This window comes from Anabrus simplex, chromosome 1 (genome assembly GCF_040414725.1).
Source record: "Anabrus simplex isolate iqAnaSimp1 chromosome 1, ASM4041472v1, whole genome shotgun sequence".
Taxonomy (NCBI): domain Eukaryota; kingdom Metazoa; phylum Arthropoda; class Insecta; order Orthoptera; family Tettigoniidae; genus Anabrus; species Anabrus simplex.
In genome coordinates, this window is record NC_090265.1 from 243,586,923 (window position 1) to 243,611,947 (window position 25,025).

The window sequence follows — 25,025 nt, forward strand, 5'->3', positions numbered from 1 at the left end:
TCGCCAAGAGGGTGAGACGAATTTGTGAGCCATCAAATATCCAGGTAGTGATGGGCACGCTCAAAGTCGCGTTGAAGGGTAATGGTTACGGCGATTTGCAGATTCATAGAGCTCTGCATCCCAGAGAAACGACCAAGCAAAGCTCACAGAGGGAAGAAGTGAAGGGAACTGCCTACTTGCCTTACATTCACAACACCATAGATCGAATTGCCAAGGTCCTCCGCAAACACAATATAAAAACAATGTTTGGCACCGCCACTAAAATTGCTCACAGTCTGAGTAAAACCAAGGACAAATTGTCCCCACTTTTACATCCTGGGGTATACGAAATTCCCTGTACTTGCGGTAAGGTATACATCGGTCAAACATGCCGGTCCATTGGTACCCGTATCAAGGAACATGAACGTAATATTCGTCTCAACCAACCAGACAAATCGGCAATAGCTGAGCACGCTCTATCATCGGGTCATGATGTCATGTTCCAAGATGCCCGAGCTTTTACCCACACCAGACACTACAGGTCCAGGATTATACGGGAAGCTGTGGTAATATGTAGAAATCCTAACAATTTCAACAGGGACACCGGCTATCAATTAAGTAATACCTGGTTGCCAGCCATTAAGAATGTACGTAGGTAGTTCCCTTCCCTGTCCCTTCACTATTGTTATTTCGTCTCGGTGTTTTCCAAATTCGTACGTTCCTCATCGCCAGATGTTTCATTCCAGGCTTGTGCCAATGTCATATACTTGTCAATGTCATATGTTATGTACACATGTTATGTGAAACTCTTAGACTGATTCTGATGGTTCGGTCAGATTCTGCTTCGAACGCTAGCGCTGTGCCACGTCCTGGGAGCCATCTGGTGGTGATTGAATGTACCATTTCCACTTCTGTTATAACATCTAAATTTAAAGAGTCATTGTTTAAGAAGCCTTTTTCGTGGACAGTCGGGATTTCTTCTGATGACGTAAAGAATTTCACCTTATTTTCTTGACATGGCATAAGCCCAAAAGCCTATACAGTATCATGTCTATAATAAGGAACTTAGAAAACAAACATGGTTGTGGCTGGGATGAAATTTCACCGTTGGTAAACAGTCTTTTGAATCAAACACCATGAAGGCATTGATATTTTGTTGATTTTCAAGATTTTGACAAAGCTAATAAACATGTCCTTGGAAGGAGGTACCATATATTCCCTGATATCCATAATTATGCCAGTATTCAGAAAGGGGGACAGTTCTCAATTATCCAATTACAAACCTATAGCTCTAATTTGCACATTCTGTAAATTTCTAGAATATACGATATAACAGAATAGCAGAGTTTTTGAAAATGAAGAATTTAGTTTTAAATATGTTTCTGTTGTTTCAATAACCAGTTGTAATTAGGATAATTCTAAATGCAGTTTAGAATTATTGTAGTGTAATTGTATTATTAGAAATTATTGTGCTTACTGTATCATTGTGTAATATTTGTCTCGTAGGGGAAAAATATCTCTTCTGTTACATGTAGGTTGAAAAGGAATTAAGAACCCATCTAAGTATCAAGAACCGTATATAGTTTAAACTCTAGTTTATTGTTTCAGTTAAACTGTTATAATTAGGATATGTCTAAGTGCAGTTGAGGATTTTAGTGTAATTATTTTATTAGATAGTATCTTTCCTGTTATATTTGTGTGTTATCCTTGTGTAATCCTTTCGATATTTCAGCATTTAACTAAATGGCAGTTTTCATTTCTGTTAGAGCATACACTTAAGAAAATGGAAATTGCAACACCATGAAGGCATTGATATTGTGTTGATTTTCAAGATATGGAACGATGCCATGTAGGTATGTAAACGATCAAAGTTTCAGACCCATTGGATTGTTGCTACAGGTCTCCCCATGTGATTGGCCGCGGAGGAATCAACTCCAGTATACGGACTCTGGTGTAGCGTAGATGACTTGCAGTCTGTGCAGTGAAGTGTTCCCCGTCAAACCTGCCTCGACGACAGAGAAGAGCACGCTATCAATAACTGTCGCCGTTTGAGAGAGCTCGGATAATTGGGTTGTGTGAGGCTGGATTATCGCTAAGGACTGTCGCTGCACGTGTTGGCCGACAGGCATCTACGGTACAACATGTATGACAGCAGTGGTCAAATGAAGGTACCCACACTCGTAGACCTGGCACAGGCCCAGCGCGACAGACAACTGTGAGAGAGGATCGCTGCATCATTCGGATGGCCCGGATGGAACCCCATGCAACAGCAGCGCAAATTCGAGCAGCCGTGGCATCCCACGTTACACAACAAACAGTTGGTGATCGCCTGTGTATAGCTGGCTTACGGGCCCGTGTCCCTGCAGAAGGTGTTCCATTGACCCCACAACAGCGACGTGTAAGGCTGGCCTGGTGTCAAGAAAGATATGACGTAGTTCGACGAATGGCCTAGTGTCGTCTTTGGTGATGATACGCGCTTCTGACTTGCCCGCAGTGATCGCCGGAATTGTGTGCGCCGACGTACCGGGGAGAGGGGCCGCCCAGATCTGATTGTCGAGAGGCACACAGGGCCAACACCAAGCATTATGGTCTGGGGAGCTATTGGCTTTAATGTGAAATCACAATTAGTGCTTGTTGAGGGCACTATGACTGCTCTCGCCGGGCTGAGTGGCTCAGACGGTTAAGGCGCTTGCCTTCTAACCCCAACTTGGCAGGTTCGATCCTGGCTCAGTCCGGTGGTATTTGAAGGTGCTCAAATACAACAGCCCCGTGTCGGTAGATTTACTGGCACGTAAAAGAACTCCTGAGGGACTAAATTCCGGCACCTCGACGTCTCCAAAGACCTTAAAAAGTAGTTAGAGGGACGTAAAGCAAATAACATTATTACTATGACTGCTCGACCGTACGCTGATAGGGTACTCAATTCAGTGGTTGTCCCTATGATGGCGAACATTGCTAATTGGATGTTTCGGCAGGACAATGCCTGGGTTCACACTACACGCATCTCCAGAGAAGCTCTCCATGATATCACAACCTTAGAATGGCCCGCCAGATCCCCGGACCTCAGTCCTATTGAGCATGTGTGGGACATGATGGGTCGACAACTGGCCAACCGTCCTCAGCTACCCACAACTCTTGAACAACTGACCCGTGCAGTGCAGCAAGCATGGGTCACAATTCCTCAGGAAGCGATCCAGGGCCTTATTGACTCCATGCCTCGACAAATTCATCAATGTATTGCAGCTCGTGGTGCGCACATCCCGTATTGCTTGTTGTCCAAACTTGCGATCATAGGGACCTGAAAGTGTAAACATCGAATCACAACCAAACACTCGCCCTGCATGTTCAATTGCAGCAATGTAGCACCATTCCTTCTGGGTGTTGCAATTTCCATTTCCTTCAGTGTAGGTGCAAAAAAAATGTTAATAATAATTATAAAAATCTGTTTATGTATTTAGCTTTATTGTGTAATCCTTGTGTAGTTCTTCTGAATTTCAACATTTAATGGCAATTTTGATTTCTGTTTGAGCATATTAATAACCTATTGTAATTGGGATATGTCTAAACACAGTTTAGAATTATTGTAGTGTAGTTATTTTATTGTCAATTAGCTTGCTTATTGTAAAATATTTGTGTAGTTGGGGAAATTCCACTCTTCTATTGTTGTAAGTAGGCTAGGCTAAACCGCAGTTTAGAAATGTAGTGTAACTTATTAGACAGTATCGTGCTTGCCTTTTCTGTTTGAAAAACAAATTATTATTATTATTATTATTATTATTATTATTATTATTATTATTATTATTATTATTATTATTATTATTATTATTCCTGTATGTACACTTATTTTACTGTAGCTGCACATTTGTATAGTTATCCTCTTATTCCTAGTATTTTATAATCATTGTATGTATTAAGTAGAATAATAACAGTGTAGTTTTTTCAATTGGTTTCCTGCTTGCATTATTGTTGTGAAATCTTTATGTAGTATACATTATTTCCTTCCTCTGACATATATACTACTATTCATAGAATACCGGTACACTATTTTATTTCTGTTGATATTCCCATATTATTTCTCATTTCTTTGAAAAGATTGTTTTGTATGATTCAAATTGAGCCGCTCTCTAGCACTGCCTTCTGGTGTAATTTGTTGTTTTGTCCTTGAATATGCGCAGCCATATTTGTACAGTTCAGTTTGTGCCGCTCATTTGACTGGTTCAGATGTATTCTTTGTGTTAATCTTGTTCTATTCTTGTATACAATAAATTCGCACTCTAGAATAATGGGCGTCTTGTTTCACCTCACAACCCACAGCCAGGTTATGGGCCCAGGTATCGCGTGTGAGAAAGTGAAATTGTAGAAAGGCGCGGAAGTGTGGTTACGTTATCTGTAACATGGCGAGAAGGAGTGAGAAATGGCGTCTTCTGTGACAATGCACATTGAAATGCTTTCAAAAGATAATTAGGTATTATACGTGAAAAATTCACATTCACTTATTAACCCACGAGTGGTCGCTATCTAAGATTTTCTCTCACATGATTTTTTATTGTGATATTACTTCACATTGATGAAAGGGAGGGGGACTGTTCCCTCTTCTAGCTTAGTTTATAACTGTCGTCAGTAAAGCGATTCACATTTGAAGGGCAAGCATCCCCTCCCCTAGTCGGAACAAAGGTCCATATTTGTCCATGCGCCTTGCGTGAGAGGTTCTCTCATCACGTGAATAATGTCATTTGTGTTGTGTTGAAGTGGAGCTGAAAACTTACTCCTGTTTTAGACATTAGTATTCGACATTCTCCATTTGCAGTTACTGATAAATATGTCTTCATAAATGTTGAGTTGAGGAAGAATGCTAGTTGAATTAGTGCTGTTACAAAATCCAGGTAACTCAAATTCTTTATTCTTGTATTTGTATTGCGGCTGCCATAAAATTCTATATATTCAAACCAATTCTCGTGTGAATATTACCGGTATGTACTGACGTGATATTGAACTCGAGTCTAGTTTCCAATATTGTTATTTTCAGAAATTAATGCATGGCGACAGTAGGCTAATCTCACCTAACTGAAGACTTAGGAGACAATGATGACCAAACGAATGAGAGTTGATAATGAAAGTGAAAATAGCGATCATTTCATGGATATAGATCAGGCTGCAAAACTTTGTGAAAATTATAGCCATAAACGAGACTGTAAGGACACACGCTTTGAAGAGATTAGTGCATTATTCGGTCTTCTTTATCTAGCTGGAGTAAAAGAAGGTCAGCATGTGAATATAGGAGAATTATGGAGTGATGATGGGAATGCACTGGAATGCTTCAGGGCTACCATGACCATGAGAAGGTTTTATTTGTTGCTTCGAGCAGTCAGGTTTGACGACATAAATGACAGAAATCTGCGAAAGACGATTGATAATTTGGCACCTATACAAATAGATTTTGATGATTATGTCAGTTGATGTAAAGCAAATTATCAGGTTGGAAGCTTTTCATGGTTGGTTTAAGTTCTGACAACACATAGCAAATAAGCCAGCTAAATATGCTATAAAAGTTTATGCCCTGGTAGAGTGCGTTTGCTTACAGGTGGGGCTGGGAGAAACCTCGCTAGCCACGGGTGGGCTTGAGAAGCGCCAGTCAAGGTTGAGAAGGTGGCAGTGTTAAGCCAGCCGACTGTGCAACGCATGTGTAACGAAGTGTTTAGATATGCAACAGGCTAAATACCCGCTTGACAGAGGGTTTTTGTATACAATACATATGTAAAAACAGTCATGTAGAAAGGTGTGACAATTTGCAGTGAAATATCTGTGTGCTCCAATTCCAGACAGAGAAACTGTCCGACGACTTGTTAACAAACTAAGAACAAGAGGATCGCTAAATGCTTCAATCCCTAAACGAAAATGAAGAGTATTGATGGAGGACAAAATTGGTGAAATCAGTGCATCATTCACACGCTCTCCAAATAAATCTTTAAGACGTGTTTCGCAGGAAGTTAGTGTTTCAAAAACATCCGTTTTTACTGCCACTAGACTTCTAAAATTAAAACCATATAGAGTGGATATTGCACATGAATTACGGCCTAGAGACGATGAAAACACAAGTTCAGTTTTGTAATTTGAAGTTACATAGTATTGTAGACATAATGTGGATCCTCATTTAATAACTTTTTCTGATGAGGCATAGTTTTATCTACGAGGACATGTTGCCTCACAGAACAATGGGTATTGGAGTTCACATAATCCCCATTTAATTCATGAGGTTCCACTGCATGACGAAAAAAATTGGTGTTTGGTGCGCCGTTACAGCGAAGCGAATTTTTAGGCCTATTTTTTGTTCAGGATACAATAAATGCACAGAGATATCGCACTCTAATACTTGCGTCATTATTTCAAATGTTATCAGATGAGGAGAAATTTTGTGGGTATTTCCAACAAGATTGAGCAACAGCCCATACAGCCCATGAATCCATGAACGAATTAGCTGATGTGTTTGGAGAAAGGATCATTTCTCAGTGTTTATGGCCGCCAAGGACCCCCGACCTCACAACGTGTGATTTCTGTTTGTGGGCATCACTAAAAATAATGTTTATAGGAATAATCCGCACAACATAGAGAAATTGAAGGAGAATATAACGACGGAAATTGGGACAATTACTGAATAAGAACCTACCCGTGTGAACCGTAATTTTATTAAATGATGTCAGAATTGTGTGGCAGCAGACGGACATCACTTCCAACATTGCCTGTAACAAGGTACCGGTAAGTACTGCGTAGACTAATTAATTAATTACTTAATGTGTCTTGGTAGCACTGTAATATAGACAGCGGAAGCATACAGATCGCCGATTCCCGTCTGACAGCGTAGCTAGTGCCCGGCAAGTGATGCTTCGACCTTGACTTATGCATCTTAAGCACGCAAGTGGCTACTGCCAGGCAAGCAATGTTTCTCCCGGCCCCACCCATAAGCGAGTGCACTGTAGGTGCACGCATGTTCTATACTGCCAACTTAGTAATATATGCTGGGCGGCAGTCTGAAGGCCATTACAAAGTTGACATTAGTGCTAGTAGCGTTGTAAAGCGTATTGTTGCTCCCACACTGAGCACAGGGAAAAAATAACAATGGACAACTACTTCACATCTTTGTCACTGGCACAGGATCTTCTTGAAAAGAGGGCCGCTATTGTTGGAATATTGTGAAAAATAAATTCCACCTTGCACCCGCTGTCGTGCGGTCAGCGCAATGTCCTCCCGGTAACTCGGTTTCTTCTCAGGGTATTCTGTCTACCGCTCATAAAATTTGAGATTTTATATGTGTTTGTTTTTTACGTGGTTTCGGAAGAGACTCGAACCGCTGAGACACGTATCATGGGGAAACCTAACCACTCGAATATGGACCAATGGCCGAAAACCTCAAAAAGAATCTCTTTCTTTCATCAAATTCATCAGTTACTTATATCTACTAAGCTTACTAGCTAACTTACAAACTAGGTGTTACCAAAAAGAATTCATAACACAGACACATCCTAAAAGAATAATATAACAAAATTTACTGGAATAAATAATGTTCAATGAAAGTTAATGTGAATTCTGGGTGGTATAATCTTAATAACATTTATGTATAGGGTTAAGAGTCAGCGCTGGCTCAAATAAAAGTAAAATAATTATGATCTTTAAATTATTTACACTCATTCTCATTTAATGTTCAAGTTCATATCGGTTATTTATTTCTATATTCGTAACCATGTTCCGAAGTGATTTTAATTTATCCTAATTATGTTTGACAGATCACTGAGCAGTCACGGTCTCCGTATAAATACTTGATGTATATACAGTCACGATAATTATATTAATTATTCTCACCACATTTAAGTCGATTCACTGTGATAAAAATGGATGGTTTGCTAAATTGAAGCGTAATAGAAATTAAATGTGATAGAGTCAGATTGCGAATATCAACCTGTTCATGTCTTTGCTTATATGTCTCCAATTGAACTCTTGCGTGAGTGTGAAATCGTAAAACTGCTCTCCAAATTTTTCACTCATAAATCTGAACTCTGATTATTTGGTCCTTCATCTTGAATAAGCATAAATAACAACTCACGGGCCAAGACAATACTTCCCTAGAGCCTACGACATATGGCTCCTAACTAACCATTTTCCCATTCATTATGTTATTTAAACACTTCAACTCATATGGTCTCTGCATTAAAAAGAAATAAAACATCTATCTAACTGTTTAGGTAGTTTCCGATCCACACACTCCTCCACCAACGGCTCGATGTGCTTTAGCTATCTCATATTATTCAATATCTCTCATGTGTACGAGCTACTCAACTCGTATGGTCAGTACAGAATGAAATTAATACGTATTATATTGAAATGTCACCGCACCAAAGAATATCATATGTGTATTTAGTCATGAGCATAGTTACACCGTATGTTAAAGAATTCTCTCGTATTCACTACATATCATTTACCAAAGTCAGATAAAACCGTCAAGATTCACAATTCTACCATAATACATGTCGATCTTACCTTAAAATGTGTCATCTGCGCGCTGTGCACTCATTTGACATACTCTTCCGTGTGACACAGAACTCACCTCATGTAAATCTAACGCAACGTTTCCTCGGCAAATAGCAATTCTTTCTCATACCGCAGCACATAAACAAACATCTGCAATTCAAATATTCCATAATATACTCCGAGAAATAACCATATTTTAATACCATTCCAATATATATTATCACACCACTGGCACACTTATTACCGTACGCATATCGCCGATTACTCTTAAAACTATGTGCCAAACATTTTAGAATTGCCTTATTATAAACGCATTTTTATAACCTCTTATCTTTTAAAAGCAATTGGAGTTCAATGCCCTCTTTCTATAAAGAAAGGAGTACGTAACTTAACTATATTCATCTCTGTCGTGCAGGTAAAATCGTGACGTAATCATTGAACAATTAATACGAGATTAATCGAAGTTTCACTAGTTGTATAGACTCATTGCTATTAGATCTTCACAAGAAATACTTCCTTCATTTACTCATGCAAGTTTCTACTATTTGTGTGCAAGTGCGGTAGCATGTATATGATATATTAGAATTCTAATTCTACACTGCCATCTTATCTTATAGCCTTAAATATCTCACACTTCACTTTATGGTTCACACACGTTCTTAATTAATTCATAAATATCACCAATTAATCAGCACATGCCGAAGTTAGAGTAAGGGTGTAGATTGTAAGAAACTACTCTACTAGAAAATGTAAAGACTTAGCTCGTTAGATGTTATGTTTGGTCTGGTTGTCGCTCCATTCCTTGGTTGTGGTTCGACTCTCTGTTAGGATCTGGATCTCATGTTGGACATCGTCTTCCCGGTCATCAGCTGGTCATCAGATTGGCCGCTGCCTATCCTCATCGGCTGGTCATCTGGTCTGCCGGTCCATTCCTCCACACTGGTCATCTGGTTTGCCGGTCCATTCCTCCACAGCTGGTCATCTGGTTTGCCGGTCCATTCCTCCACAGCAGGTCATCTGGTTTGCCGGTCCATTCCTCCACAGCTGGTCATCTGGTTTGCCGGTGCCTATCTCCAGTTCAGTCCATCATGTAGATTTAGCAAGCAGTCATCATTCCAAATCTGCAGACAACATAGAAAATTCCTTCTGCGGAGACATCAGTCATAATATATTCCATTGTTTTATTGCTTCTTCTTAACGACGAAATTTTCTTCAATTGGAAATAAATTCTCCTTATATGTGTATTAATTTATAACAACAGGGGTAATTTTCTTGCCGTACGAAATTATCGGTCCTCTAATGTAGTGAGTCCTTCTCCGCCGATCACAGAATGGTTGCTCACCGGATCCAAGTTAGATATATCTCACCGTAATTTATTTATTTTTGTAATATCTCGTCTCTTTTATAATGTACGCCGGTGAATTATTTTGTCTGATTTGAATGTCAATTATAAAATATTCAATATCTTCTTCAAAGGTTTAGGATAATCTTCAGATGTAAGCTTTGCTTGTTCTTGCGTCCTTCCTCTGCCGTTGAATTTTTTAGAGTGAGTAGTTTTTTTAACAATTACTCCGCTGCTGTATTTTTTTATGAAACAATCCAATTGAGCCTCTACTGTCCTGTAGTGTCTTCCAACTTGGTCTGTTCCGTGACGTGCATGGTCTTCTATATACCGCATTAATGAGAAGTTTATTGCCTTCAGTAGATCGCATGGGCCATACCTTCCTACGCCGCCATTTTGTAAATGGTCTACGAGATGCGAACGGGCACAACCTTAATTTCTCAAAGTGAAAGATAGGTAACATATTGCTGTTGTGCATTTCTAGGAGGAGCAGGACTGTGTTGCTTTTGTCCACCCTTCATTATTATTACAAAATTGATGATGATGGGGACTCGGGTAAGCAACAGAAATTGGAGATAATGACATTTTTTTATCTTGACGAAGAAAGACGTAGATGTCGTGGATAAGTTGAAAGTTAATATTCAGTGTCCAGAGTAAGTTGCAGATGGCCTCTGACGATATTATTTCCACTTCTGAAACACGTCCCTGTAATCTAATATGTTAAGATCTATTTCTAAACTTTAAATAAAAAACTTTTATATATTGAATAGGTGGCATTTATAATCTAGTATTATCCTTTAAGTACGTTTCAATACGGACCATAACATGAGATTTGTAACGTGAAACAGATTGGTTTTTCACAAGTGTTACACACTTTTTTCGGTTTCCCTACCCCGCCAGTCTCACATTGATATAACACTAAAAGCTCAAATCTCAGTCATTCAAACGCTTCTTTTTGCTGATCGGGGAGGGTTTTGGGTTTTTTGAATGTTACCCAGTCGCAGAATTATGGGGATTATCAGCCCGTTTGTTGTTTAAAGCACTTTCCACACGAAACACACTTAATATTATCCGTATCACTTGTGTACTTTTAGCACTCATGTATACACATGTCGTTGACTATAAACTATGTACGAAGTCCAAGAACAGTTGTCGTAAGGTTGATAACAAAAGAATGTAGGAGTAGAAGACCTGTGATGAAACTAACAAGAGAAGATCAGTTGTTTACAAAGTATGATCAAGAAACTGGTTTAAAAGTGTAATTATATTGGGAGAAGGTTCGAATAGTAAACAATGAACGCTTGTTGGCAAAGGTATGTTTAATTTTATTAATTGATTGAATAAAATACGGTGAGAGGATGAATATTGAGGGCATTGAAAAAGCAGGTGGTTACTATCGCCGTCAGGATTTCCACATATACAGTATGGGAGGTTAGAAATGTGAAATCTATATTTATATAATGGGGTTAATGCGTGATTAAAGCGCAATCTTATGATGTTAATAACATGTCGTCGGGTATATGAGCCTTTTAGATATCAAGGTTTCGGTGAAATATATGGTTGTAATTGATAATAGAATTTCCCTTTAGTACTCGAAGTATGTAGCCATATGTTCTGCCAAGTTTGAAGAGCATCACGTTTGAGAATTGGAAAATAATCTGTAAGAGAAGTCTTTATCTGAAGCGGATCAGAAGGGGAGTTACTAGCTGCTTTCGCGTCGAGATCAGCTTTGTCATTATCAGGGTGTGCTGAGTGTCCTTTTATCCATATTAAATTGAGGTATACTCCTGAATTCTCAAGTTGATATAGCATGTGTTTAACATCATATACATATCCATTATAAGACTGTGTGGTGGTACTTAGAGCTTGTAGCACACTTTTGGAGTCAGTAAAATGTTTACTTTAGGGAAGGAATGTTGTTGAACATATAATAATGCCTGCCTAATTGCAAAGTGTTCAGCTGTAAAGATAGAAATATGATTTGGTTAATGATACTGAAAGCTTGTAAGTGTATTGGAATCAAAAAAGGCTGCTCCTACGCCGTGTTTGGACTTCGATCTATCTGTGTATATATTTACGTCACATCCGATTGACGAGATGTTGAGTTTCTTAGTCACTGAAATAAATAATGAGGTACTTTATAGGGATGTGGGGTAATGGATGAGGATTGAATAATAATATGTGGTATAAAGTTTAAAGTATCGTATGGAAAAGAATGCATGGGTAACTGAGGAGCTCTTAGTAACGAGGAGCGAATAACTTGCATCTCAACATAAGCCTGATATAGCGCAGGTGTTCTTCCGTTTTTTGGGGGGCGTTGGGAATAATATTCATGAAGAAGTTGCAGCTTCGGTATGAGATGTTTTAAGATATATATTTTTGCAAGCATTAAGCGTCTAATGACAAGGGGACATTCACTTGTTTCAACCAGTAGTGCATTTGTGGGGGTAGTTTTGAGAGCACCGATATATATAAACTCTACCATGGCAACTAATTAATATTACAACAGTTTAAAAGATAAATTAAATTACACACAACATATTTTCTTCAACTCACCTCATCTTTAACCATATTAACATCACAAATGTTGAAGGGGTAAGTAATTTCACACACTTCGCTTTCTCTTCGTTCTCTCCTTCTCCTTTAATTTTATTCCTTAACATTTCACTCTCCTCTCCACAAGCTCTACTCAATCTCGCACATTTTCCTTTCGACTTTTAATATAAGAAGCTATAACCACGTCTACTTGCTAATATAAATATAGCTATTTTTATGGCGAGTTCTTGTCCTCGCTCCTAGGTGCTTTACGAAGTTTGCCGTCTTATCTTTTCACATAAGATTAACAACTTCAACAGACAAACAACTTTGGATTTTAATTTAATCACCACTAAGAGTGACTTTTATCCTAAATATTAAGCTATTATAAGCTCCTTATGCCATCTCCAGAATAAGGCACCATATTTACCAGATTTCATTTCAGCGCAGCAATTTACATATTCATTTTTAACTCACTACTTGTTACCACATTTAAAAACAAGACATTCGTAATAATCTATAATAAGGATTGATTTTTAAGACTTTGTCATAAGGGTACTTATAACTACTGTCTCCCACTTGCTAATCTTTTTTAGACATTTGTACCTACAACAGTATCTTCTTATTTATATTTTTGGACCTTCATTAAAATCTACAAATAAGAACAATCAGGATCCTGATTTTTCATTTTTTCAGGTATGAGATTTTTAGGCTGGTGATGCCCTCATTACGGGCGAAACATGTCCCTGTATTCTAATATGTTAGGATCTATTCCTAAAATTTAAATAAAATAACTTTTATATATTGAATAGGTGGAATTTATAATCTAGTATTCTTCTTTGACTTTAAACCAATCTGTCCCGAGCATTCTGTGTACACTAGTGTTGACTGTGTGGAAGGTGCTCAAGAGTAAATCCACAGATGTCATTAGGCAACGAGACCGTGTATTATGAGCACTTCTTGTTTTTGAAAATGTTATTATGTTCACAAACCTTGTACTGTATGTAAATAATACTAGATATAATGCATGTGTGACATTTTATTTTTTATAATAATTGTAGGATGCAAGTTTTTTTAGGTACGTTACATATGTTATTTTAAGTAGTAATTTGTTTCTTTAATAAAACAGATTATCAATTCATTTTTATCTAAAATATATAAGGAAGCGTTTGTGTTTCGTTTCAGTCTCACCCCCCGTAAAATTTTGAATGATATCATATTTATTTTTCTGTGGGAGAAAGTCTCACGCGACCAGTCATGTTACATCTTGGCTAGCGACCACTTTCAGGTTAAAGGTGATTCGTGGAACTACTTGAGTGGTGAGAAAGTGAAGCCCTACGTAAATGCAGAGAATGCGGCCGCAGTAACAGTGTGACAATTAGGAGATAGTAAGGCTATGCCAGACATACTTCTGGGAGTCTCTTCAACCAAGTTGAAACAAGTGAAAGGTTGTACGACGTCGAGAGAACTATGGCAAAAGTTGGAAAGCATCTACCAGTCCAAAGGCCCTGCGAGAAAATTTAATCTGCTGAAACAAATAGTGCTTTAACGCGTTTAGAGGTTCAATGAAAGATCTCCACAACCTAACACAAGAAACTGTTGAGCGGATTAACCATCTGGACATAGTATTGCGAATATTTTTATGAACTTGAGAGTATATGTATGTGTGTATTTTTGTATATATTCTTATAAGTTAAATAGCTGACATTCCTCCTTTCATCATACGATAAATAATAATAAACGCCTGAACGAGGGCAACGACGTTCATGATCATCTGCGAAGATTCTTCAGTGCTATTGACCGATTCATTGATATGGAAGGGCTGTTAAACGATGACTTACTGTCGATATTGTTACTCTACAGTTTACCAGTGAGTTTTGATAATTTTTGAATCGCAATTGAGTCATATGACGAGCTCCCGTGTCCTGAAACTTTGCGTGTAAGAATAGTCTAGGAAAGTGACGCGCGATTGAGTAACCGACAAACGCGTGCAGAATGCGATTTTAGTGCAGAAACAGAACAATAACAACAGTCAAGATATGTGGTAAACCAAACGTCTCGCTGGTCCATTCGACAGACAAGAAACTGTGGTGTTTGGATAGTGGGTGTGCTGCACACATATGGCAAAGGACATTGACAGTTTTAAGTGTAAAGAATCAAACAATTGTGAAACGTTGAACTTTTCGAACTCCAGCTCCACGAAAATCAGTGCCAGATGAACTGCACAGTTGATGACACAAGTAAATGAATGTGATAAGACAGTTGACTTGAGTGAAGCTTTGCACATGTCAGATTTACGACCCAATATTCTATCAGTCGTGAGGATTGTTGACAAGGGTTATCGTGTGACTTTCGATGAACACTAGGCTGAAGTTATCAACAAAGAAGACGGAAATATAGTTTTTCATGCGGATCGGTTTGGTGGACTATACTTTGTGAATGATTCACATGTGATCGAGCCGCAGAAAGCTGTTCTGGCAAGCTGTGAAGACAGGAAATCTTTGATGGACTGATGCAGGAAGATGGGTCATCTGAACCTCAAAGGTCTTCACGAAGCAGCGAGAAATCACACAGTGTAAGGACTTGAAATTAGTGATGTTAATTCTGTCATTGAATGTGAACTTTGTTTTCAGGGGAAAATGACACGTCAGCCATTTCCTAAATCGCCTCAAAGGAAATTTGCTCCTAGTGAACTCATATACATGGATGTGAGTGGGCCTATGAAGGTCGAATTAAATGGTCGTGCCAGATACGACGTTACATTTATTGATGACTCTACACGTTGGACTGAAGTTCGGTTTGTACGAAAGAAGAGTGAAGTACTTGATGAATTCCAGGCCTTCAAAACTATTTATTTATTTATTTATTTATTTATTTATTTATTTATTTATTTCGTACGGCGTATAGAGGGTACAGAGACACTATATATATAATTTACACTTAAAAACTATATACACTTAAAGTAGATAAAAACAACAATCGGACAAAGGATCAGTCGATGGTAATTAACTTATAATTTAATGTCCAGAGAATTTAGCCAATTCCCTGCATCTTCACTTGCCGCATGAAGTTCGTGGTATCCTCCCTGGAAGCTCCGAAGTGGGCACATCATTACAACATGGTGGAATGCCTGAGCCACGTCACTGCAGTCGCAATGAGGGCTGGACATTTTTCCCACCTTGTGGAGCCAGAAGTTTCATCTTCCAAGACCGGTCCGCACCCTGTTCAACGAAGCCCAGATACTTCTTGGCAAGTTGAACCTAGAAAGTTTCCTACAAGGGTCAGATATCAATCCTAGCTGGTCAGGGTTTAAAGCAGCCCACTCTTCCCTCCAGGTATTATTCATGTTGTACTGTGATTCAACCAGCCACTTTCCTAGTTGGCATGATGGATGTCGAGATTTTAATCTTCCATGCTTCTGAGGCTTGCAGTCCTAATGAATCGGCAAGAGTGTACTTGCAGTACACTTTAACCATTCCTTCTTCAGAGCAGTTAGCCTTCGAAGGTGAGGAGGATGGATGTTAGTTAATACTGGCAGCCATTTAAGTGGTGTGGATGTGAGTGTGCCAGACACTGTCCTCATAGTATCATTCAGCCATTCAGCTGGACATCAACTTTTCCTATGTGTGCGGTGTTGATCCATACAGGACTGCAATATTCTGCAACTGGGTATACTAGCGCAAGAGCTGTTGTTCGGAGGACATTAGCATTTGCTCCCCAACTGGTGACACTGAGATTGTGAAGGATGTTGTTACGGGTTTTAACCTTTGCTGCTGTTCTGCAGAGGTGTTCGTTATACGTCAAGGAGGGATCCAGCACAATACACAAATATTTTGGATGAGCACAGTATTTTAGCTGTTGGCCTCTGAATTGAACTTGTGGAATGTAATGGGCTCTCCTGTTGTCTAGATGGAAGGTACTAATCTCTGTTTTGTTTGAATCGTGCAGTCGAGTAAGGAACTAAGTCAAAATCGGCCATTTTCATTTTATTACCTCATTTACCTCACATAACCAAGCCCTATCATTTGGTAAACGAAAGAAATAAGTCAGCCTTCTCCTTGTGGGAGAAACAGTGGATGGACATCAGGCATATTGTGAAGAAACACACTAAGTCATGGACTTAGTGCGTTTCTTCACCACTTGCTATTCATGGCTTAGTTCCATTCTTTGCCGCTCGTTGCATGCGATGTAGGTATAACAGGGAATATTTCAATTTACGGCGTTGGTACAACACAAAGGACAACATACTGGAGGGAAACAGAAATCGTACGGTACATGGTGGGTTATAGTGTACAGTATTTCAGTTTGTATCTCGGTGGATGACAAAGTGATCTTTGTATTACGTTTGAGAATATGACTCCGAAAAGGAAGGCACAGCCTGAGAGCCATAAACATAGTGTTCTGAAACACGCAAGACTCAGAGGACTGGCATATGTGAATAAACGTGGGAGAGTTGTGGAAACCGGTTCTGACTGCAGGTAAGTAAGGAGCTTGAGAAGTATTACTAGGGATTGTTTAGTAAATAATATTCTAACATGCAACCGAACTTTCTACTCTTGTTTTAGATAACAATGCGTATGGTACAGATTTATCATCATCATCATCATCATCATCATCATCCGTTTACCCTCCAGGTTCGGTTTTTCCCTCGGACTCAGCGAGGGATCCCACCTCTACCGCCCCAAGGGCAGTGTCCTGGAGCTTCAGACTCTTGGTCGGGGGATACAACTGGGGAGAACGACCAGTACCTCGCCCAGGTACAGATTTATACTTAGTATTAATAATATGTTATTCTTCTAGATGCAGAAAGAACTGCTTTGAGATTATCAACGAAGAGGCTCGCATGTCCATTCTTTCCAAGTTTCTTCAACTTCCCAGTAAGGATACACAAGATTTACACTTGCAGCGCCTCATCGAGAAGAATGAAATTAAGACCAGAAGACCGAGGAATGAAAATTCAAAGCAGCGAGCAGTAAGTTTCACTTACTTTGTTTTGGATGGCAACAATAGAAAGAAGGTATGTCGTTCAGCTTTTATGAGCATGCATGCCGTCACTCAGAAAAGAGTATTCCGTATCACAATGCTTCTTCTTCATGGAGAAATTCCCAGGTACAAGAGAGGAACCAATCCAAATACCAGAAAGATACCAGAAGATGTCACTAAACTGATATCCAATCATATTCAATCATTCTGTCTGAAACGGACTCATTACGGAGGGAAAGAAGTGCATTACTTAGATGCCCGATTAACTATTAAAGAAATGCACAACATGTTTGTCACAAAATACCCGGAGTGTGGAGTCAAGTACAGCTTCTACAGGACTCATTTTGTTGAGAATTATAACTACCGATTCGGACGACCACAGATCGATGTCTGCAGCAAGTGTGAGGAGTTCACAGCTAAACTTAGGAGTCCACATATTTGTGAATCAGCAAAGCGTGCAGCTCAGGCTGAATATGGTGTTCATAAAAGAAGCAGGAAATTCTACAGGTCTTTGAAAGAAGTTGCAACACTATGCAGAACAAATGAGAAAGTGACAGACCTTGCCTTTGACTTTATGCAAAATCTGCCCCTGCCACACATACCGGTGCAAGAAGTGTTTCACATGAGACAGTTGTGGGTGAATGTGTTTTGCATTCATGATCTTGCAACGGACAAGTGTGTTGTGTATATGTATCATGAAGGCCAAGGAAAGAAGGGTGCGAATGAAGTTGCTTCTTTCCTGAAAGATTATATAGACGAATTTGTGTCAGAAAATGTTGACCAGTTACACGTTTTCTCTGATGCTTCTCTAGGCCAAAATAAGAACCATACGGTCATAAGACTAATGCTAGGCCTGGCAGTTTCAAATCGATTTAAGGAGATTATATAGCACTTTCCCGAGAGGGGTCATTCATTCCTACATGCGACAGGGACTTTGGGGTATTTAAGAAAAACATTAAAAAAGTAGACAGAGTTTATACTATCGAAGAGTATATGGCAATTATTGTAAACAGCAAAGCAAATGTTACAGTTAAGTTAGTAGACTCAAGTGCAGTATTTAATTTTGACAAGTGGTGGCCTAGTTTTTTAAGAAAGTGACTGTATCAGCTGAAACATCGACAAAGAATACTCCTCGTGCTGGAAAGATTGCATTTTCTACTTCTTCGTTTAAAGAATACAGATATAGGGCAGAGAAAGCAGGAGTTATTGTAACACTTCCCTTCATAAACAGCATTGTGAACATACGTTTCATCTTGGGAAAGGTAACTTTTGCACATTTTCCTTGCAACCAATGGCAGCATATCCAGAAGGTGGGGTTCCAATAAAAGCTGAGAAGATAAAGGACTTGCGTAAACTGTTGAAATATGTTGCGAATGAGGATGCTTTGGCATTTTATTTGGACATTATTTCGCAGCCAATGAATTCCCCTTAGGTTAGTAGTCTCTGTTGTAATACTGCAGTTATTTGGCGCTTCAAGGTCATTTGTATTTGTTTTCCCTGTTTTTTTCCGTTGGATAAACTGTAAACAGTGCTTATGTATTGCATTATGCTATGTTTAATATATAACAAAAGTTGGTGTAGTTTGTATGAGAGATTTATTCCCAAACTCCAATTTTTTTCGGTATTATTGGAGAAAGGAACTAAGTCAAAAAAGTTCAAACGGTCATAAAATTTATAAATTTTTCTTGAACATTTTTCTGTTACCTCCGTTACATATCTATCACTGACCTAAATATTATAGAAAATAATGGGAACTAGGTATTCATTAAAGCGTGTCGAAGAAAATCAGTTTTTTTGCTCTCCTGAAAAGTAGCAAAATCTGACTTAGTTCCTTACTCGACTGCACGATTCGTTTACATTGAGTGTCAATCGTCAGGTGTTGAAGTATCTACCCATTTTAGGAGATCTTGTGTGACAATGGCTTCAACGGTCTCAAAGTCTGTTAAGGCTATGTCGTCAGGATACGAAAACTTTCGGCACGCAGTAGGTGGAAGATCTGTCGTGCAGAGATTGAAGATAAGTGGGGGCAAGAACAGAACCCTGCGGCAATCCATCATTTAATCTGTTTCCATTGAGATGTTCTTGAATTAGGCATATGCATAGCATGTTGTTGAGCAAGAAAGCTAGGGTCTTGCAAGGGATAATTTTCAGGAACTTCCGGATCATCCCTTTACGCCAGACTGTATCATAGGCTGATGATAAATCTACAAACACAGCAACCTTTTTAATTTTTTCTTGAAAGCGCTGCTCAATATGGCTGGTTAGTGCCAGAACCTGATCGCAGCAGCTCCTGTTAGGTCTGAATCCTGCCTGTTCAAAACCATGATTGAGACGCAGTTCAACAAGAAGATAAAGTTCCTGCAATCCGATAATGCAACAGAGTATGTCACCAAGCAGTTTGATGACTTATTGAAGAGCTCCGGCATTGAACGTCGATTGATGGTCCCAAACAACCTTGAGTAGAACAGGGTAGCCGAGCGGAAAAACCGCACCCCAGTTGAAATAGCTTGATGTCTACTGATCCAGTCTGGCCTCACACATTCGTTCTGGGCAGAAGCAGTGTCAGCTGAGAATTACATCGGGAATCGCTGCCAAACAGCTGCATTTGATGGAAATATTACATTCGAAGCATGGATGGGAGAAAAACCAGATGTGGGAAACTTTCCAGAATTTGTCTCATTGGTCTGCTGTTTTTTAATTGAACCAAGAGCACAGGCAAGCTTGATCTACGTGTGTGAAAGGGCGTGTTCCTAGGCTTTGCTGCGGTTTCCAAGGCCTTAAGAATGTGGATCCCTGAGGAATGTCGAGTGGAGATTTTGCATAACTTCCAGTTCCTGAAAGAACTTCCAAAGGTAGACGGTCATTGTTATGAAGATTTTCACTAAGAACAGATAACAGATATCGTTGAGACTGTTGACAAGAGAGCAGAAGAACTCTAAGACTATGGATTGTTGTAGGATATCTAATTACATCATCAAAAGAATAATACATTTACTGTAATTTCTGAACCTCTACTTTTACTTTTAATAAGTGTTTAGAGTTTGGAGTTTTTCCTGATTTACTTAATGTTACCCAGTTTTTGTGGATCACAGAGAGGTGAAAGAGGGTGCGGGTTTGAATGGGTCTATCTACGATAGTCAAAGATTAATTTAAAACTTTAAAATAAAGGTTATATTTCTTTTGAGACATTAAATTTGTACAAACAACAAAATTTCGGGTACGGAGGTAGTTTTGTACAAAATAAAAAAAGAAAATGGAAAAACCAAGGATTGGTAAGTTACAATTGGAGCTTCAAGCTCATAATTTACAAAGGTCCCTACATTACTAATGTTGCGTTTAGGCAGATAGTCAAGGAGACGACTCTCCCAATTTCTTTTACAGGATATTTACAACACAATTATCAAGAGCACTTTGCTCCAACGGTTACAGGTTTATGGCCTTCCAAAGGCACCACTCAATATTACACGAATATCCATTACATTACAAGAAAATGCCTCAATGCTCCACAATTCTACCCAGAAGAGTACGCTCCCAAACCCTTACAGCCTACTCGAGGCAACCATTAACTTTTACAATTCGGATTAGAGCGTCTTTGCTCAATAAAATTACAATTTCAGGCCTTCCCAGGCAAAACCTATAATTTACGAGAACATATCAATTACTTTTCTAAGTTTACACAGGGGTATCTAGTACCCATTCTATTGGGCATTTATGGAAATCAATAGGTTCAATTACTGACCCCAGAAACAAAATGTATGGAGGTGGACACTTGCGCTTCTTGAAATCAAGAGGTTAAAACCCTACTTGGGCTTGTGGCCTGACAATGTAGAGGCTAATCCTAGACTACTGAGAGGACTGGATGGACAAGTTAAGTTACAATTTACTAGCGAAAACTGTTACAAAATCATAGTCACCTCAAGATTAACTGAAGGGGAATTCGAGACGGTAACGCAATCTCTATCCCCAGTTTTCAGTTTAAGTACTTACAGGACTTACTTGAACTATTACATGAGAAGGAAGAAAGTTTACATTTTAGGAAATTGACTGTTACATAGTTAAAAATTGGAAACTTCCCCTCGAGCCAAGCTTGCAGAGATAATTATTGAGATAGAAAAAGGGTGGCCATTACCTTAGCTGATGTTCTACCTGCTGAGGAATGAAGGCCCTGCCTCCTCTCTTAACACACACACTCAGAAACGCGACGATCAATAAAACAAGTTAGCTCCAAAAGGCGCCAGCTTTTATACCCGAGAGGAAGGTTCTTGAAGGCTCTGGACTAAAACATACACATCCTCTCACTTTATTGGCAGATAAAATAGGTACAAGAAGAGTTTGATTGGATGAAAATAAATACACAACTTTCTGATTGGCCAGACTCCAAGGCTGGCAGGATGAATAAGAAGTGTTGCAAACCTTAAAATATCAACAACAAGGAAAGTCAGTTCAGTTCAGAAAACCTGTAAACACAAAATTTCTTAAAATTTCTAGTTGTTCCACTTTGCACTAGAGTGCCTGACATCAGTTCTTTAATAGAGACATCTATGGAGAAAAGTCCAAACTTCTTGAAATAGTTGTTGTAAACTGTGATACATCAGAAAAAAAAAAGACATCGTCAGTTTAGGAAACCTTAAAATAACACATTACTCTGTCACTTAGTAGTGAATTCTGTTGATCAACTTCCCAACTTCTTGCACTAGTTGTTTCAATTTTTATGTGATAGACAGCGTTCTTCACGGTGCTTCATTTAAATGCACGGTGTTGAGGTATACCTCTCGGTACAGACTTCCTCCCCCCCCCCTCTCCTCACAGTTATAGTTGAAATTTACTTGTTAGAAAAAACTAAGTGTGACAGGCATTTTCTTGAAAAGGGTCATTGTTAAAAAATTACGTTGAAAATAAGTCTCGAAGTCTTCTTGTAGTCATAGAAGTCTGGGATATACGGTTCAAATTTGACAGCAAGACAGCAAGACTAACCACCGCTGCCGATACCCGGGTGGGGTACCCCGGGTCCCCAGCACCCTCAGATACACCTCTCCCGCTACCATGAGAGGTTTAGTCATGGTGATGGTCGCTGCAGACCAGATGTAGAGGAACTGTTCCAAAATGGGTTGGTGGTTGGGTTACCGCACCTCAGCCCTCGCGGCACACTGTTTGGAAGGAGACTGGACCAGAGTGGAGTGGGCCCTTACCCCATGCCGGCATCGCTCGCCAGATGTTGAGACACGGCTGCCGATGGCTGAGGGAGCACTGAAACAGTAATTTACTCGGCAACAGAGATTGTTTGATGGAGATTGAGAGTACCATTTTTTGCAGGCTGTGATAAGGCAGGTGGCATAGAGGATGAGGGTGTGTTTAACTGTCATGAATTTGGAGACCGGGGCTGGGTAATGGCCACAAGGCCACAGACAAAGGGGAACCCTTTTTAGAGGGGAAAGTTGTACAAATCTAAGTATTTACACAAAATGGTTCTCTTATGGTCGAGGAAGAAGGCCTCCATATTACAAATAATGTACCTAGTAAATTTTAAGATTCCATACAGTTACCAAAAAAAAAAAAAAAAAAAGAAAGATAACCTTCGCTTACTGCCAAGATTTAGTGGCTTGTGTTGTAAAACAAGGAATTCATACAGGTTTCACCTGAGAGAGGTGAACTCTAAATATCCTCTGCGTGACTGGGATGCTGGCCAAAAGAATGACAAGAGTTAAGAAATCCAAAATAATACATGGCCCATGAAATCTGGAGGCAAGCTTGCCCGCAGGTACAAAATTTTTAATCATCACCTGATCTCTGACTTTTAAATTGGGGGGCCTCCGTCCAGGATCATATCTCTCTCAATTTTTTTTCATGAGAAGCTTTAAGTTTATTCTTAGTCTTCTTCCATAGATCTCTAATATTATCGGGATCTATTGTCTCTGGCAGTATTTCATTAAGTGACCAAAGATTAGAGAACGGCGTGTTGGGAACAAACTTGAACATGAGAGATGCCGGAGTGAACTTGTGGGACTCATGAACTGCCGAACTTAAGGCAAGAGATAACCAATGCAACGAAGTATCCCACCTGGAATGATCTTAATGATGAAAAGCAATCAACGCGGATCGAAGATTACGATTGACCCGCTCAGCCAGAGATGGTTGAGGGTAATAAGCAGAAGTTGTTACATGTGAAATAGACAGGTCGAAACAGAATTTTCGGAAAAAGTTGAATGTGAAAGCCTTAGCATTATCGGAAACTATGTATTGACAAGGACCAAAAGAAGCAAAGATAGTATTAAGACAAGAAATTGTAGACTGAGCGGTGGCCAGCTTAGTCGGAAACAACCACGAAAATCTAGTGAAGACAATCTACACACACCAGAATGAATTTATTTCGGTTCCCCTTTCATTGGGGGAAAGGTCCGACGTAGTCTATATATAGACGCTCCAAGGGGCGAGATGCTTGATGCGATGACAATAGCCCTAGCTTAGTGGACAAGGCGGGCTTACTAAGCAAGCAAGATTTACAAGCTTTAACCATTTCTCGGATTTCACCATCCATACTCTTCGAAATAAACATCTCTCTGATCTTTTCCCGAGTTTTGAAGATACCTAAATGCCCCCGTAATGGGGTCTCATGATAGTATTTGAAGATCATGGGTACAAGCACATCTGGAACTCCTACTTTCATCTTCTGATCGTGCCTCGAAGGGCATCACAAAACCCCGTTCCACAATACATAAGGGACAGAATGTTCACCAGAAGAAAGGGTTTCCATTATTGAGCCAGCACTGGATCTTCACGTTGATATTTCTCAATAACCTGAAAAAGCATAGGGGCATCATTCAGAATAGCATTAATACACGAAGATATAGACGTGGGGAGAGAAGAACTGTGTTCCTGTTCACTGTACTCAACCTCATTGGAAAACATGCGGCTTAGTCCATCAGCAATTACATTTTCTGATCCTCTAATGTGTCACACATCAAATTGGAATGCTGAGATCCTGATAGCCCACCGGGCGATACATCCCATACGACGAGGCCTAGCTAATACCCAACTTAAGGCTTGGTTATCCGTCTCCAATTCAAATTTGACATGTTCCACATAAAGGCGGAACTTCTCTAGGGCAAAAAATACTGCCAAACCCTCAAGTTCATAGATAGAATATTTAGCTTCTTGAGCCGATAAGGTCCAAGAAGCAAGAGCGATGGGCCGCCTTCCGAGTTCGATTTCCTGAAGAAGGACAGCGGCAACAGCGGATGAAGAGGCATCTGTTTGGAATATGAATTTCTTAGAGAAATCTGGCATGGCTAATACAGGGGCGTTGCAAAGAGCTAATTTCAGGTCTTCAAATGCGGCTTGCTGCGATGGCCCCCATTCGAATTTGACGCCTTTCCTCCGCAGTAGGTTCAGGGACGTCGCCCTATTAGCAAAGTTAGGAATAAACTTTCTGAGGAAATTCACCATGTCTATGAACCTGGCAATGCCTTTGATGTCCTTAGGAGGCTTGAAATCACGGATTGCCTAAGTTCTGGAATGGTCAATAGAAACACCATTAGGCGACACAATATGCCCTAAGAACGACATACAAGTCTTAGCAAAAGCTACCTTAGATAGTTTGACAGTCAACCCAGCCTTCCGAAGGCGATTGAGAACTTAGTTTTTATTTTTATTTTCTTTGCTAGTTGTC